A 15749-nucleotide genomic window follows, 5' to 3' on the forward strand; every position below is an offset into this window, starting at 1 on the left:
GAAGGAAAGAAGAAAAAAAGAAATAAAAAAGGAAAGATGGAATAATGGTCTTGAATATGTAATTCATTGTTTGCCGTACAATCTTGGACTTTTTCTTGAATATTTATAAAACATAAAGTGAGGCAGAATGCCACCTATGGATTTTTATGTGTTGCCCTGCCTGGCCTGGAGCTTGCTGTGTAGACCAGCCTGGCTTTGAACACACAGAGATCTGCTTGTCCCTGTCTCCAAGTACTGGGACTAAAAGGTGTGCACCATTACATTCAGATAGGATTTTTTTTTATGTGAGTGATTTCTAAATCCCCTCTGTATTTTTACAAATGGACTTTGTTAGAGTATTTTTAAGTTTGCAGACTATATGGTAGTAGAAACAGTTTTTAATTAGCCATCTCTCCCCATTTCCTATAATGTCCTACAGCTTGGCACATTCAATAAATGTTGATTCCTTATTAATTCAAGGGTACAGTTTACTTTTCTTTAGTTTTCCTGAATATGTTTGCCATTCCAGAACCCTGTGAGAGACAGACAGCTTTGGATGTCCTCACTCCCTCAGATTGTGGCAGTTTCCAGTGGTACTGACACAGTATGTTTAGGATTCCCCTAAAGAGCTTAAAGGGGGCACATTAAGTTTAGTATAAACTCTTGGAGGACACTGAACTGAACAGGAGTTGGTTAGGTGAGCTTTGGCTTAGCATCTCAGAGAGATGGTTAAAGAAGAAAAAGTCACTGGGGAGCAGAGTCCAGGTTGATGGAGGCTTCTGGCCCATTGTTATTAGTCCTTTTCCCACCACATCTCAAGCTGTGAGCAGTAGGGGTCTTCTGGTTTTCTCTTGATTTGACTAAGTTAACTAATTCTTGGGAGGAAGATGGCACAGGGAGGGGTCACTTTTATCAAATCATGGAAAGAGAGATGGTGTCCACATGACTGTTCATGGTGGTTATCAAGCTTGGTCCTTGACTGGGAAAGGATTTACAACACAGTTCCTGGTACTGACATTCCCTAGAAGGAACACACAATCCACATATTGAGTGGGAACTTCTGTATCAGCTTGTATTATTTGGAACTTCCACTTTCTTTTATTCATTTAGAGTTTCATACATGTGTATAATGAATGAAACATGGTCATATATATCCCAATTTCCCCTTCAATTCTTCCATATACATCAAACACTTCCTAATTCCATGTCTTCGTCTTTTGATAACCTGCTAAGTCCAACCAGTGCACATAGGAAGCACTGGTCGGACTTAGCACGTTAACAAAAGATGAAGTCTATCAGTGGCCACACCCACTCCCTGGAGCAAGGGAAGCCTATCAGTGGCCACACCCCATAGAAGAATGGATTTCTTTTCCCCAGCAGTTTTCAATTGTCAATAGCATCTCCATGAGGGCTGGGCCTGGAGATTGTCTTTCTCGTCTATGTTGAGGTTTCAGCAGCATTGGAGAGGTCCTAAGCCCTAAGGTAGAACCAATTATTTGTATTTTGCTAAATGTTGTTAACTTGCCTTCTAAATTCTGCTCTTTATACCCGTTATTTGCATTTTTAAATTATTTTGGTTTTTCGAGACAGGGTTTCTCTGTAGCTTTGGACTCTATCCTGGAACTCACTCTGTAGACCAGGCTGGCCTGGAACTCACAGAGATCTGCCTGCTCTGACTCTAGAGTGCTGGAATTAAAAGCATGAGCTGTCACCACCTGGCTCATTTGCAATTCTTACAAAAGAGATTTGCCTCTTGTTTCTCATTTCTTCACTCATTTATTTGTATAAATACAAACTCATGAGTATTTATTTTTCAGATTGGATTATGATCTGATTCCACTTTATTTGATGCTTAAATTCTCCTAGCTTTGGTCACTGGGGATTTTTTTCCAGTTGTTTACTATGCCCTGTTGGCATGTCCCGGTCAACTTAGGCTTTTTGTTGAGCACTTTGTTTTTTGTTTTTGTTTTTTTTTAACCTCCTGGTACCAAAAGATGTTCCAGGAGCTTTTGCTATTTCCGGAGTCTGCCATGCCCCCAAGGAGAATGGCAGGATTGAAGCTGTGCTGGTTAGTTTTTATTGCCAAATTGACACAATCTAGTGTTACCTGTCAAGGAGTCTTAATTGAGACAACTCTGATAGGCCTATGGTCATGTCTTGATTGTTGAGTTTCAATTGATGTGGGGGGGGGCAGCCCACTATGGGAGTACCATCCCTAGGCAGGTGGGTCTGGGCTATATAAGAATCCTAGGTAAGCATGAGCCAATGGGCAACCCAGTAAGCAGTGTTAGTCCATTGTTTCAGCTTCAAGTTCCTTATTTCATTACCGTTTTTTTCTGTTTGTTTTGTTTCCCTGAATGATGGACTGTAAGCTGAATAAACTCAGTCCTTCCCAAGTTGTTGTGTTCGTGATATTCATCACAGTAACAGAAAGCAAACTAGGGCCAACATAAGTTATGAAGCTATTCTGACTCATCTAAGCTGCCAGCCCTCACTGTGAATAAAATCAGGATGAGAACAGGTTGTTTCTACTCATAATTTCTACCTATTTATTCTAAAGTATTAAGAACATTTCTGAAGAAATTGCAAGTTAGCACGGGCTTCAGTAGTCTTTATTATAGACTTCTATGCAAAGCTATGAGACTTGAGAGTTATAAGCACTGAGACTTGTTGGATGTCATACTATGCAAGAAAAAAACAAAAAACAAAAAACAAAAAACACCTGGAAGTTTCTGAAGGATTTTGGAGAGATCACTTGGATGTACCATTTCTTAGAGAAGGAAGGTTCCTGTAGCAGTCTGAGTGGTTGTTGAAATAGAAAGAGACCTCTGTGGTAACTCGGTCTTTGTCAGGGCTACAGGGGTCCTGGCAGGGATTCTGTAAGTCCATAGCTATAGCTATTCTGTAACTCCATAGCTACTATAGCCATTCTGTAACTCTATAGCTGGAGGGACTAGGGTCTCCATAGGAAGCTGTCTTTGTAAGATTTCATATCTCCTTTACATGATTTTTAGTCCTGGACAGCTAATGGAAATCCCCAGGGGCATTCTAGAAATAATTCAATGAATTAAGGATGCTTTAGATTGAGGGTTAGACATTTGAATCAAGCTGGGTCTTATTACAAGAGCCATAATTGAAAGCCCTCAGACATTTTGGAGTCAGAATGTACTCCACAGAATAGTACCTGGAAAAGATATTAGAACTGCACACTGGGGCTATAAGTACAAACATGTTTTTCCTGTGATTAAAACTCATTGCTGTTCACATCCTGTGACTCGGAGGGAAAAATTATTTTCTAATCATAATGAACCATTGGGATTTGTTCAGAGTCAGGCAGAGCTCTGTTCTTCATAGACGTCCTTATTTTTTTTTTTCTTTTTCTTTTCTAGCACTTCCCTAGGGTGCTGGCCCAAGAACCTCCTGTTCTCACATTTCAATTTAATTTCTTCCCAACAGTTTATTGCCTTATTAAATATCTTCCTTTTCAAAAGTTTACTAGGCATGTTCTGTTGCTCTTTCTAATGCATAGAGCTTGCCATCTTCTGCATTTTCAGAGTTCTCATTTGAAAAGTAGAACCAAAGTCAAAGATGAGTCATCTCCACCACCATAACAGACTCTATGTTACTTTCTTCCACGAATATGTCACGGACATAAGATCAGATATGTTAGCATTGTTGATGAGCATCACAATTACTAAGAGTTTATGTGAAGCTCTGCATGTATATTGTTGAAGTTATATATCATAACTGTTAACAGTTCTGTCTTCCTCCTCTAGGGATGTTTATGATTCCTAGATCCTCTAGGTCTCCATGAATGCTAGCCAGCATCTGTTTCTGTCAGGGCTCAACCAAGAGATGAGAACCAAGTTAGTTGTTTTTATAAGAAAGTTAAAATACAAAATGTCCCTAATTAGGTATAAAGACACATTGATTAATTAATTAAACAGTCAAGATAAAACAATTACAAATCACAGAAATCTCAACTGCTGCCCCAGGCCTCAGAGAACACTGCAGAAGATAAGTTGGTAAAATTGTAGGAGCCAGAGTTGGAATGGACTTTTGTGAACAGTGTTTTCTGGACACCACAGGCCTCAGCACTCATGAACTTCCAGCAGCTGTGTTACTGGTGTAAGACCAGTAACAAGCCAGTAAGCATTGTAGCATGGACAAGAGAGGGGCTGAGGAGCTGCCCCACCCCCAGCTGAGGAGCTTCTGGCAGTTGCTGCTGAGGGAAGGTCAGTTTTGTCAGGGTACAGCACTGGGTGGGTTGATGGTGCTGGAGTGGACCACACACTTGCATTTGGATAGCACCAGTTCTGTACTCGGTGAGCTACTGAAAACGAAGAAAGAGAACATGAAGTTGAAGGACGCTGGAGGGACCAGGAAAAAGTTGGAGGGGTAATGCCAGGGTGGATATGATCAAAATACACACATGTGTGGAATTCTCTGATAACACTGACAATGAAGCAATAATAAAAGAATCATAGAAATACCAAGTGCAGAAGGCAGCTATCATGCTGAGCTGGCAGAACAGAAGAAAGAAGGTAAAATACCAGACTCTGAGCGGCTTGATGGGGAGCTCTCCTTAGGTAGGGGTGACTGAGGATGGAGCTTGACTCTTGTGGAATAGCTATACATAAAGGGACACCTGGATGTGTGACCCAGTCCTGTGAGGAAGGGACATGGGTTAAAGGTGGCAGAGTATCTGGGAGGTCACAATATTGGTGCCCCTGTGAACATGGGAACAGCTGTTCCTCCTGTCAGGGAAGAGACACCAAGGTGTGGGTGATGGTGGTGGGAATCTGAGAACGGTGGTCAGCCTGGGCAGTTGCTTTTACCCACGTTATCTCTGGGGTCCAAAGGACCTCTTACCAGCCCAGCTCTGTACCTTGAGCTAGTTACTAACTTTCTTAACATCTGTTAACATGTTTCTCAGGCATAAATGAGGCTGCTGCTCCTTATTGGATATTTCTGAGTGAGAATGGAGAGTGGCAGTCTTTGTGAATCTCTTGGCAAAGTAGCTAGGACTCAGACCCCAGCTACATGCTGCGAATAAATGTAGGGACATTTTAATCATTGGTTTTCCAGATCTGAGTGATTTTGAGCCCAAAGCACATTTGGCATTGCCTGGAGATACTAAAGATTACCGTGCTTTGAGAGCAGTAATACTAAATATTTCTGCCAAAGATACTGCTGAATCCCAGGCCTGGGAGGCTGCTGAATACCACACAGTGCACAAAACAGCAAACGGGTATATGACTCCAAGTATTGGCAGTGCTTGGTTATATATCCCTGGTTTGAGTGGACCTTGTGACACGTTTCTGTAATTCAAGAACTCAGAGGCCAAGGCAGGATGAGGAACATGGTGGAGAGCAGATTAACCTCTCTACCTCATTAGCTCTGATTAGGGTGAGAGGCTTAAACTAACCACCAGGAACATCTTAGTTATTTTTCTAATTTCTGTGACAAAATGCTCAACAGGAAAACGTAACTGGTGAGGGTTTATCTTTGTTCAGTTATCCTGGGGGTAGACAGGGCAGTGGGAATACACAGCTTATTGGTTCTTACACCAGAAAACCAAGAGCTCAGGTCAGCACTAGAGATAGATTTAACTAGAGCTCAAATGCCATATGATAGGTCAATTCTTCTAGAGACCAAAACCCCATCAAACTGAGGGGAGCATTGACATTTCTATCCACAAGAGTTCCTATCTGTATCGTGTCAATTGGTTTTGAGTCAGTCTTAAAACATCCAGGAGTCTATTTAGATCACAGTTTTATATTTGTAACAAGACATCCATATCACTAACTTCAAATTGTCCTATGGGCTTTTGTGACTATATATATATATATAATATATATAATATATATATATATATATATATTTGTTTTGAACATTTGTTTTCTCTATTAGATTTCTCAGTCTAGGAAGAGTAGTCATGTTCTGCCCTTGAGCTATTCCCCCTGGAAATTTAGTCATTTTCTTCCAAGTCATGTTAATGTTACCAAATGACTCAAGGAAAACAAACAAACAAACAAAACAAAATTGAGCAAACAACAAATAAAACCCACTGAACAAAGTTTCTTGGGACTGGATAGTTTATAGTTATGTCTGGACAAGGGTCTCACATCCCCTTGAGCTGTTCTCTTCTCCTTCAGCAACTGTCCATGCAGTGCTAAGGTCTCCCTTTATGTGTGAGCTGCTATTCCCTCAGACACTGGTCCTCACATCAAGATAAAAAGGTAGCCATTACAGCCCAGGTACCACTCACACTGTTCACTTTTTACAAGAGGAGAGACAGCGAGTTTTTCTTCTTCTGCGACTTTACTCCCGAGTTCATAATTGTAAGGTTAAAATGAAAGTGGCAAGACCCCTTTGTTTCTGGCAGATCTGGCAGAACCCAAGCTTTCTCCCAGTTACAGATGAGACACAAAGAGCTCCATTGAGTGGGTAACAGAGTGTCATATCATTAGCACCGAACCAACCTTATTACTCTGTTTTAATTAGCCCTCTAATTATTTTCAGCTGCTACTAATGAGCTGCAACTGTGGTAAGAAACAGAACCTTAGGTAAATGCATTGAAAACTACTTTTCAGTTGAGTGGAGAGGGTATTATAGCAGGTTCCTGGGAGCTTTGGGTCAGTGGTGGGGTATGCTAGGAAGTTCATGGGAGCTTTGGGTCAGTGGTGGGGTATGCTAGGAGGTTCATGGGAGCTTTGGGTCAGTGGTGGGATATGCTAGGAGGTTCATGAGGACTTTGGGTCAGTGGTGGGGTATGCTAGGAGGTTCATGGGAACTTTTCCTGTGGAGAACTAATTGTAATGAACTTCATCAAATAATCACCCTTTTACATTGATTCCCCTTTTTCACTATTCAGGGCTGAGAGGTGCTCAGACTATAGCTCAGTTTAATTTCACATAGCTTATGCAAATAAGGGAAAGTAAGTTTTACCTGCTATCACATTTTAAAATATTTTAAAAAGTATTTTTATTTTATTATTTTATGTGACTGGTGTTTTGCCTGCTTGGGTGTCTGTCAACCATGTGCACAGTGCCCTCGGAAGTCAGAAGTAGGCACAAGATCCTGTGTAACTGGAATCACAGATGTTTGTGAGACACCCTATGGCTGCTGGGAGTTAAACCTAGGTCTTTTGCAAGAACTCAAGTGCTGTTGACTGTCATTTCTTCAGCCCATAGTTTAAAATATTTTTATTTTTATTATTCTGCTTGGTGTGTGTGTATGTGTGTTGTGTGGTGTGTATATGTGTGATGTGTGTGTACATGTGTGGTATGTGTGTGGTGTGTGTGTATGTGATGTGTGATATGTGTATGAGTATGTGTGTGTGTGGTGTATGGTGTGTGTGTATGTGGTATGGTGTATGGTTGTGTGTATATGGTATGTAGTGTGTGTGTATGGTATGGTGGGTGTGTGTTTGTGTGTGTGGGGGGTGTGTACATGTGTGGTATGTGTGTGGTGTGTGTATGATGTGTGTGTATGTGATGTGTGATATATGTATGTATGGTGTGTGTGTGGTGTGATGTGATGTGGTGTGGTGTGTGTATATGGTGTGTGTGTGTGTGTGTGTGTGTGTGTGTGTGTGTGTGTGTGTGTAGTGTGGTGTTGTGAAGATGTCAGAGCACAGCTTGGTGGAGTCAGCTCTTTCCTTCCACCCTATTGGTGGAAGATATTGATTTGAGGCTTCTAGACTTGGCAGCAAGCACCTTTAACCCCTGCTTTATCTGGTGGGCCCTGGAAGCACATCATTTCTTTGTGTGTGGGGTCTTCAGCTCACACATTACGATTCTTTGCTGCTTGGGTGATGGGCAAGTACTGTGGAAGCCTTTTTCTTCCATCTCCGTGGTTGGGTCCTTGCTGAGAGTTTGCTCTGTGAGTTCAGCTTCTCATGTCACAGAGCTGGTTTCAGTTGCATCTCTTCCTACAAGATAAAACGTAGGTTCCTAGGTCCTGCTGCAGAGTCCACTCCTCCCTGGGGCTCCCCAACACACACAAGTGCCATCAAAGCATGGTCTCTATTTCTTCCTTTGGGCTTTTGATCTTTTCGTGTCAATTACTTAGAATCTGATTATGGCTGAGGATCGTCCTCTGGACTCTAAACATATGGATCTATCCCACCTTTTGAAGATATCCTTTGTATGATCTCTGTAGTATGCCCCAACTATTTCACAACTGGATCTCCATCGAAAGGGCAAACTGATTATAGCATGTGAACAGATACTATGGCTGTGTTTGTGGGGAGGATGCAGAATGCAGAATGGGACGGAAATGAGTCATCATTCAAAGGTATCTCCATCATCAGATACAATAACCTCATAGCTCAGATAATGGTGGAATAAAATATGAGTTGTTTCCATCATCACATTCCAAGAACAGCCTTAGCTTAAATAATGACATAATGGAGTAGTCTAGAGATGAGTGATGAGCATTTGTTACTTTTATTTTAATAGAATTCATTTAATTGTAAAATAATTTGGCTTTAACAAAGGCCATGTGTGGTAGCTGGTTGAATGTTGGCAATGGCTCTTGTGCACTATTGAAAGCCACCACTGGAAGCCACAGCATGGAGCTTAACATCTCCCTCTGCATGTATAAAGCATCTATAGAACTTAGTTTTTACAGTTTTCAAATATCTTGAACTTACTTGTAGCCAAGGCTTGCCTGGAATGCCTGGCCTTCTTTTTTCTACCTGAAGTGTTGGGATTATAGGTGTCATGCTGTTGTGCCAGGTTGGAAAGGAGCCCAGTGACTAACCCAAGGAGAGGACACTGATGCAAAAGCAAAAGGTTTCTTTTTATTTCAAGCTGGCCAGCTAGGGTCTCTCTGCATGCCAGGCAAATGAGATGCCAACCAGCCAAAAAGAGAAACTTTTAAAGGGGCAGACCATAACATTGGAGGCCACAAATTTCAGAGTTTCCATAGTTATTTCAGGTCATACAAAGTACAGAGTAAAGCAATAGCTATATATTTTAAACGGAAATCCACTGGAGTGAGATAAGACAGGGCATGAGCTTGCAGGGTTACAGGGTCACAGGATCTGTCAGTGATCCCCTGGGCTGGGGGATCTTTATGACCAGCAATTAGCAAAGGAATGTTAACAAGAGTGGTGGACAGTTACCTCCCCTTCTCTGAGAGCAGGGAACCAGGCGCCAGCCATGGCACTCCTGATTTAAGGAGTTAAATCTTCCTTTACCGTTCGAAGTTCCCTTTTCAGGGCCTAAGTTTTTAAACATTTGTTAATTTTAATTTTTGGTTCCTCAATGCCACCATGCCTGAATATTCTGTCTGTATAATATTCCACCCTCTCCCCTGCCAGCTTTAATTACAAGGTGAACATAGAGATAATCACAGCTATATTCTTTCCCTGGCTCCATCATGACAGCATTTTCTGTCTACCCTGACAGGACCTTTTGAATACAAGTATTCTTGTTAGAGATTCAGCCAAAAAGCACTTAAAAGAAAAGCACACTTTCAGGTGGATGTGGTTCTGTGAATAAGTTGAAAAAGCAAGACAGTCATGACTGGGTGTATCAAAACCCTTAGAAGGCCAACTTCTAAAATTTTTGCTCAGGGTTCAAAAAAAAGGAACTACAAATAAGCGAAGGAACTAAAATCTGTGGGAAAAAGGAATCAATTCACACCCAGTTGCTTCTCTGCATGTTCTTTAGCCTTCTTTTTCTCTGTCTGTTTCTCTGTTTCTGTTTTCTGTTTCTCTTTATTTTTCTCTGTGTTCTTGGGGGTACTAGTATATCTATGCTTGCAATAGTAATTCTTTTTGCAATACAATGTAAGGCTTGAGTTTCTCTGGGTCAACATGGCAGATAAGATTTACACACAGAGCAATAAACTAAAACTACTAGGAGACACTTTTAGCAACAATTTCTTAGGGCTGTAGGTCAAAGAAAGGGTCTAAGTTTAATTTGCACAAGAAACAAAACCTGGCACCTTCCAGTGCTCTGGCCTCAGTGGTGGCACAGGCCTTCAGGAAAGTTTACTTTTCTCTGAGGATGAGCAAATGGGCTGATTACCTTTGTCTTTATCTTCTCAGGGAAATAAGAGGAGCAGTAAATCTCTGAGCTAAGATTTTGGGTTAATAAAACAAGAAGTTTGAGAATCTTTTAGTTCAGAGTTAGTTTAGGTTATCTCTTCTCTATCTGCCAGTGAGGTAAAACCAGGGCATGCTTATTTCTTCTATTCATCTAAGCAGCTATGAATCAACAGCTTTGGGTAGTAGTAATTCTATGTCGTTGGATTCCTGGGAATGTCTTAGATGGGATGATTTTGCACAGACCCTAAACACTGACCAAATGCCTGTCAATAAAGATAATTGCAGAAAGGCAGATCTCTGCAATTACAAAGGAGAGCAGAACAAGGACCTGATAGTGAGAAACAGGTCTCACACATAGCTAAGGAATGTAATCAGTAAACTAGGACCTGTTAATGGAGAAGAGGTTTCACACATAGCTAGGAAGTGTAATCAGTAAACTACAAATGCATGGAAGAAATTGTTCCCAATAAATGATCAGATGATGCTGAACGGTGGGAAGCAAATCCCAAGTTTGTTGCAGAAAGGAATAAGCTACAGGAAGAATTTACAGCAAGAAACAGCCACTTCATTCATGAGACTATACTGCCAAATACAACTTTTGTACTGGTTTAATCCATCAGAATTCTTAATTCTTCTGAGTTATCTCATGATATGATAGCTGTATAATTACTGTGTGATCTTTTGGCTTGTAGCATGGGTGGACAGTGGGACGTTCGTATAGAGACTGACGGTAGAGCCCACATGGGGAGACCAATGGTAGAGCCCACATGGGGAGACCGATGATAGAGTCTGCATGGGGAGACTCATGGTAGAGTCTTCATGGGGAGACCGATGGTAGAGTCTGCATGGGGAGACTGATGGTAGAGTCTGCATGGGAGACTCATGGTAGAGCCCACATGGGGAGACTCATGGTAGAGTCTGCATGGGAGACTCATGGTAGAGTCTGCATGGGGAGACTGATGGTAGAGTCCACATGGGGAGACTCATGGTAGAGTCTGCATGGGAGACTCATGGTAGAGTCTGCATGGGGAGACTGATGGTAGAGTCCACATGGGGAGCTGAGGAGAGGGTACTTGGTTCTTAGACAGTTTTCAGGTATCTGTTAGTGTAAGGGGAGATTAGTGTAAGGGGAGATAATTTTAAACTTCCATATAGACTCTAGAAGCAAGAAGGGAGTCAGGACTGAGTGTATAGCTGAGGATAGCTCTACACACACATCTTATATTTAAAGTTGCAGGAGTGGATGAAATATTATACAGACAGAATAAGGGTGGACTCAGGCATAGGGACACAACACCTGTAATCTCAACCCTTCAAGGTGGAGGTAGAAAAGCCAGGCACTCAAGACCAACCTTGGCTACCAGTGAATTCAAGTCCAGTCTCAGTAACATTAGACCCTGTCTTTAAAAAGAGAAGAGAGGCCTGAGATACACCATTTAAAAAGAAGATGGAGACTATTATCATATTCTACATAACATTTTCACATGCTTTGTCTTTCCCTAGTCAAGCAATGACCTTAAAGAGAGAAGAAGCCTCCTGGGACACACTGTGGTGGCTTACCATTGCAGGATTTTATTGGACTGAAACGCAGAATAAAGCAGAGGTTTCTTTGCATACAGCAGAAGCAGAGCTGACACCTCAGCCACTGTTGTGCATAGGACAGTGCCTGGTCATGCAGACCCCACCTTGGCAGCCTACTGGTGTGATAGCAGAACATGAATAGCTATGTTCACACAGCCAGGCACACACCTGGCCTCCAGGGAGGCAGACAAAATGCTGTCAGAGCCACATGTGAAGAGAGAGCAAGTGGAGACAGTGAGAGCAGGGCCCAGCTTAAGCACAGGTCTGGGCAGGGCTAGGGCCAGCTACCATTCCAGTCTCTGCTGGTCAGGGTTCTGGAGAGGCACAGTCCTCAAGTGTACTGGGAATCCAAGGAAATGTCAAGTTGAAGGTATTTTAAGGAGCATGAAAGAAGGACTTTCCTAGAGACTAAACAGCTCTTAAATCTGGGAAGGAAAAAGAGTCTAGCGAGCTTGTGCCTTGCATTAATCAGGACAGCATACCCTTTAGTTGACCGGTCAGCTACTTTGCAGAGTGGCAATTTATCTTATTAACTGTAGACTCAGGAGTCTAGTGCAAGAACACTTTCCACATTTGTAAACACACCAAACTTCCTTTCAAAGACTGAAGTTCAAGTTTTAAGTTTACAAGGAAATGAATGTAATTTGCTCTATTTTCCCTCCAAGGACAGGCAAAGATCACATGGTCTGCTATTCCTGTAACTTGTCATCTCTCCAGATTCTTCAGGCTGACCGATCAGAGCTGTGGGTAATGCTGCCTTTTCATTCTTCCCTTCACACACAACAGAATTCTGGCACAGCCAAAGAACCCACAGGAGTCTGCTTGCTCTTTGAATCAGTTCTTCACATTCAGCCAGTAGCTTACCAGTCTACCCTCCCCTTCCTATTAACTTTCCATGAATGCAACAGGGTGTCTGAGGCAATTAACTTGTAATAAGGAAAGATTTATTTGGACTAACAGTTTTGGAGACCATGAACTAAGATCAAAGGGCCCCATTATTTGGGGGTATTTGTGGCGGTACCATATTGAGGCAGAGTTGAGCTTCCCATATCATGAGTCAGAAGGCAAAGGAGGACAAAGAACCCAGGATCCTTTCAACCCCATCAAGGTCCGGATGCCAAGATCCTGGAAGCCGTGTTTTGAAAAGTTCTCACTGTGAGCTGCTTCGGCCACTTTAAGAAATATCTGACAGCAACATTTAATTTTCTTGTTCTGTTTTAAATCAACATGCCAGTCTGCACCCATAAAGCACCTCTGCATACAAGCCTCCCAGTTCACATCCCTCGTGGGTGGAGGTGGCGGGGAAAGGCTGCAATAGGAGAGAGGGCACTGGATAAGGAAGGAGAGAGCCGTGTGAGACCTGCAGAGCTTTGAGGTGGAGATAAGAGCGTGCATTCAATTTGCAGGATGGTGCTCTTGGGATTTCAGAGAGACAAATATGCAGGAGAAATGCTCGCATGTGGACATGAGTGAATAGCTGAAGTAGAAAGGAGTTAGAAGTTAGACACAGAGGAAATCATAGCCCCGTGCTGCCTTCTCCTTGCTGGGAAACCATGGGGCTGTCCCTTCTGAGCATGGAGGCCCCTGTGGGTCCAGCGACCAGACCTGAGGCCTTTTGTACATAGCGATCGTTTTGTTTATGGATTTATAACAGCCAGCAATTTTCAGATGGACCATTCTAGCACCCTGATCTGTCAGCCTCCATAAACAGCCGGAGATTATTTACTCTAGAGGCCTGGAAATCTAAGATCAAGGCAGCAGCAATGTTTTGATTGATGTGTGCATGAATGTCTCTGTGTGTGCACGTACATGTGTAAATGTGGAGAACAGAAGTTCATGCTGGGTGTCTTCCTTGATTTCTCTCCATCGGTTTTTAAGACTGGGTATCTCACTGAATCGAGTTCATTGATGTTGACCTCTAGGAAATTCTTCCTGTCTCTGCCTGCCCAGTGCTTTAACAAAAGGCGCAAACCACCATGTCTGGCTTTTTATAAGGAATACTGAGGTATCTTCTTGATCCTGTTTGTGAGGAGCCGCACTCACATTCGCCATTACAAGATGGCGCTGACATCTGCAAAATGGCACTGACATCTGCTGCCGGATCAAGTAAACAACGTTGGTGCGCATGTGCAAAGTGTTTTTCCACTTGCCTAGTCTTGCCTCTCCCATGGCGTCATATAGGGTGATGAGTCCTCCACGCACTGCTTGGAGCTTATGAGCCTTTATAAGGATTCTTGGCTCCGGGTCTCCCTAATCGGAAGCTGATCATCTGTCTCCCAAGATGCATTAAAGCTTTATTGCAGAAGGATCCGAGTGTCCTGTGTCGTTCTTGCTGGCGAGACGATCGCTCAGGACACCTGTTTAGGCCTCTTCAACCCTCTTACTGTCCTTAGACGCTAGCTATTTATCAAGACTACAATGTATTTTCAAGACAGCTTCATCCCTCTGTGCTTCTGTAGGATGAGAGTTCTCATCATGGCTGGCACCTGAAGTCCTCATTTTTTTTAGTTTTAGTTATTGAAGTCGATAGGTGTAGTTGTACTTTATTGTGGTTTTAATTTCAATCTGAAGATTTATGTATTGTAGCTTTGCACATATTTAATGATCATCTGGAAATCATCCTTTGAAAGCCACCTTGTTTTTCTCCTATTAAAAACACTGGGATGTCTTCTTACTGATTTATAGGATTTCTTCATGGGGCGGCATGCGTCTTTGTTGGATATAATTATTGCCAATGTTTTTCTTCAGTAAAGATTTGCCTTTTATTTTCTTAATTAAAAAATACCATTAAGGAACAGCATCATTAAATTAGATGATGCTTTCTCTTGTGTGTTTGGTGCTTTTGATGTATTATTTCAGAGAACTGCATACCATGAAGCCATGGCAATTTTTTTTTGTCATTTTAACCTTAGTATCTAAGACTCTGATCCATATGAAGTAATTTCGAATATAGTCTAAAGAATCTATAAAGACTACTTAAAAATGCAGTAGTTCCAGCAAAGTCTTTCTCTAAATTATAGTAGTGTTTTTTTTTTAAGGAAATAAAGTAACTGCATAAGTATAGAAACATTTGTGGATGTCCTATCTGTTACACCAGTCTATATCCTATTCTTCCATCTTCTACTATCACAACATCAAAATGACTTTAGAAATTTGCCAAATTCAACTTTTCTCCATTTCTTATTTTCTTATTTTTCCAAAATAATTCCTGTAAATATTAGATCCTTGCATTTCCACAGCTATTTTAAAATAAACTTTTTAATTGCCAAGTGTAACAAGTCTTTCTCCATCCCAGCCAGCTCCCAATTCATGACATGGAGACTTCTTATCGAAGCTTGGCTGTAGCTTAGGCTTGTTTCTAACTATCTCTTATAACTTAAATTAACCCATTTCCATTACTGCCACATGGCTTGTTGCCTTTCCCTTGCCTCCTGCGTGTCCTGTTTCCTCTGTGTCTAGCTGGAGACTCCTCCTTTCTTCTTTCCTGAGCTCTCTCTCCAGAAGTCCCCCCTATACCTCCTGCCTAGCTATTGGCCATTTAGCTTTTTATTAAACAAATCACAGTGACATATCTTTATACAGGGTAATCAAATATCTTACAGCAGCCAAGGACATTTTTTATTGAGATTATGTTAAATGTGTAGATCAATTTATAAATACATGACATCTTGACAATATTGAATTTTCTAATCTATGATTATATTATAACCTTCTACTCATTTGAGAATAAAGATTTTTGTCAGTGTCACTCAGTGGTTTTCAATATAGAGGTATAGTACATCTTTGCTGAGTTTATTATCAGTTATTTGGTATTACAAATGACATTTTACTTATTAGCTATTTCGTGTCTTTAATTTGCCAGGACTTTTGAAACATTGAAATTTGATTCAACTGTTAAACCCCAAATGCCAAGAAAACAAAGCTGGTAGTATTTATTTTAATATTACATTTCTCAGAACTCAATATATGCAAAATATTATTTTAACATATAATCAGTATGAGCTATTTTGCATTTTTCTCACATGGAGTCTTAATACATCTTAGTCCTGAACTAGCTCAGTACAGTTGCCCAACACCCCTATGTGCATCGCAGCCACTGACTCCCAAATATTGTGTCTTAATACAT

The sequence above is a fragment of the Cricetulus griseus genome, chromosome 4 (genome assembly GCF_003668045.3).
Source record: "Cricetulus griseus strain 17A/GY chromosome 4, alternate assembly CriGri-PICRH-1.0, whole genome shotgun sequence".
NCBI lineage: Eukaryota > Metazoa > Chordata > Mammalia > Rodentia > Cricetidae > Cricetulus > Cricetulus griseus.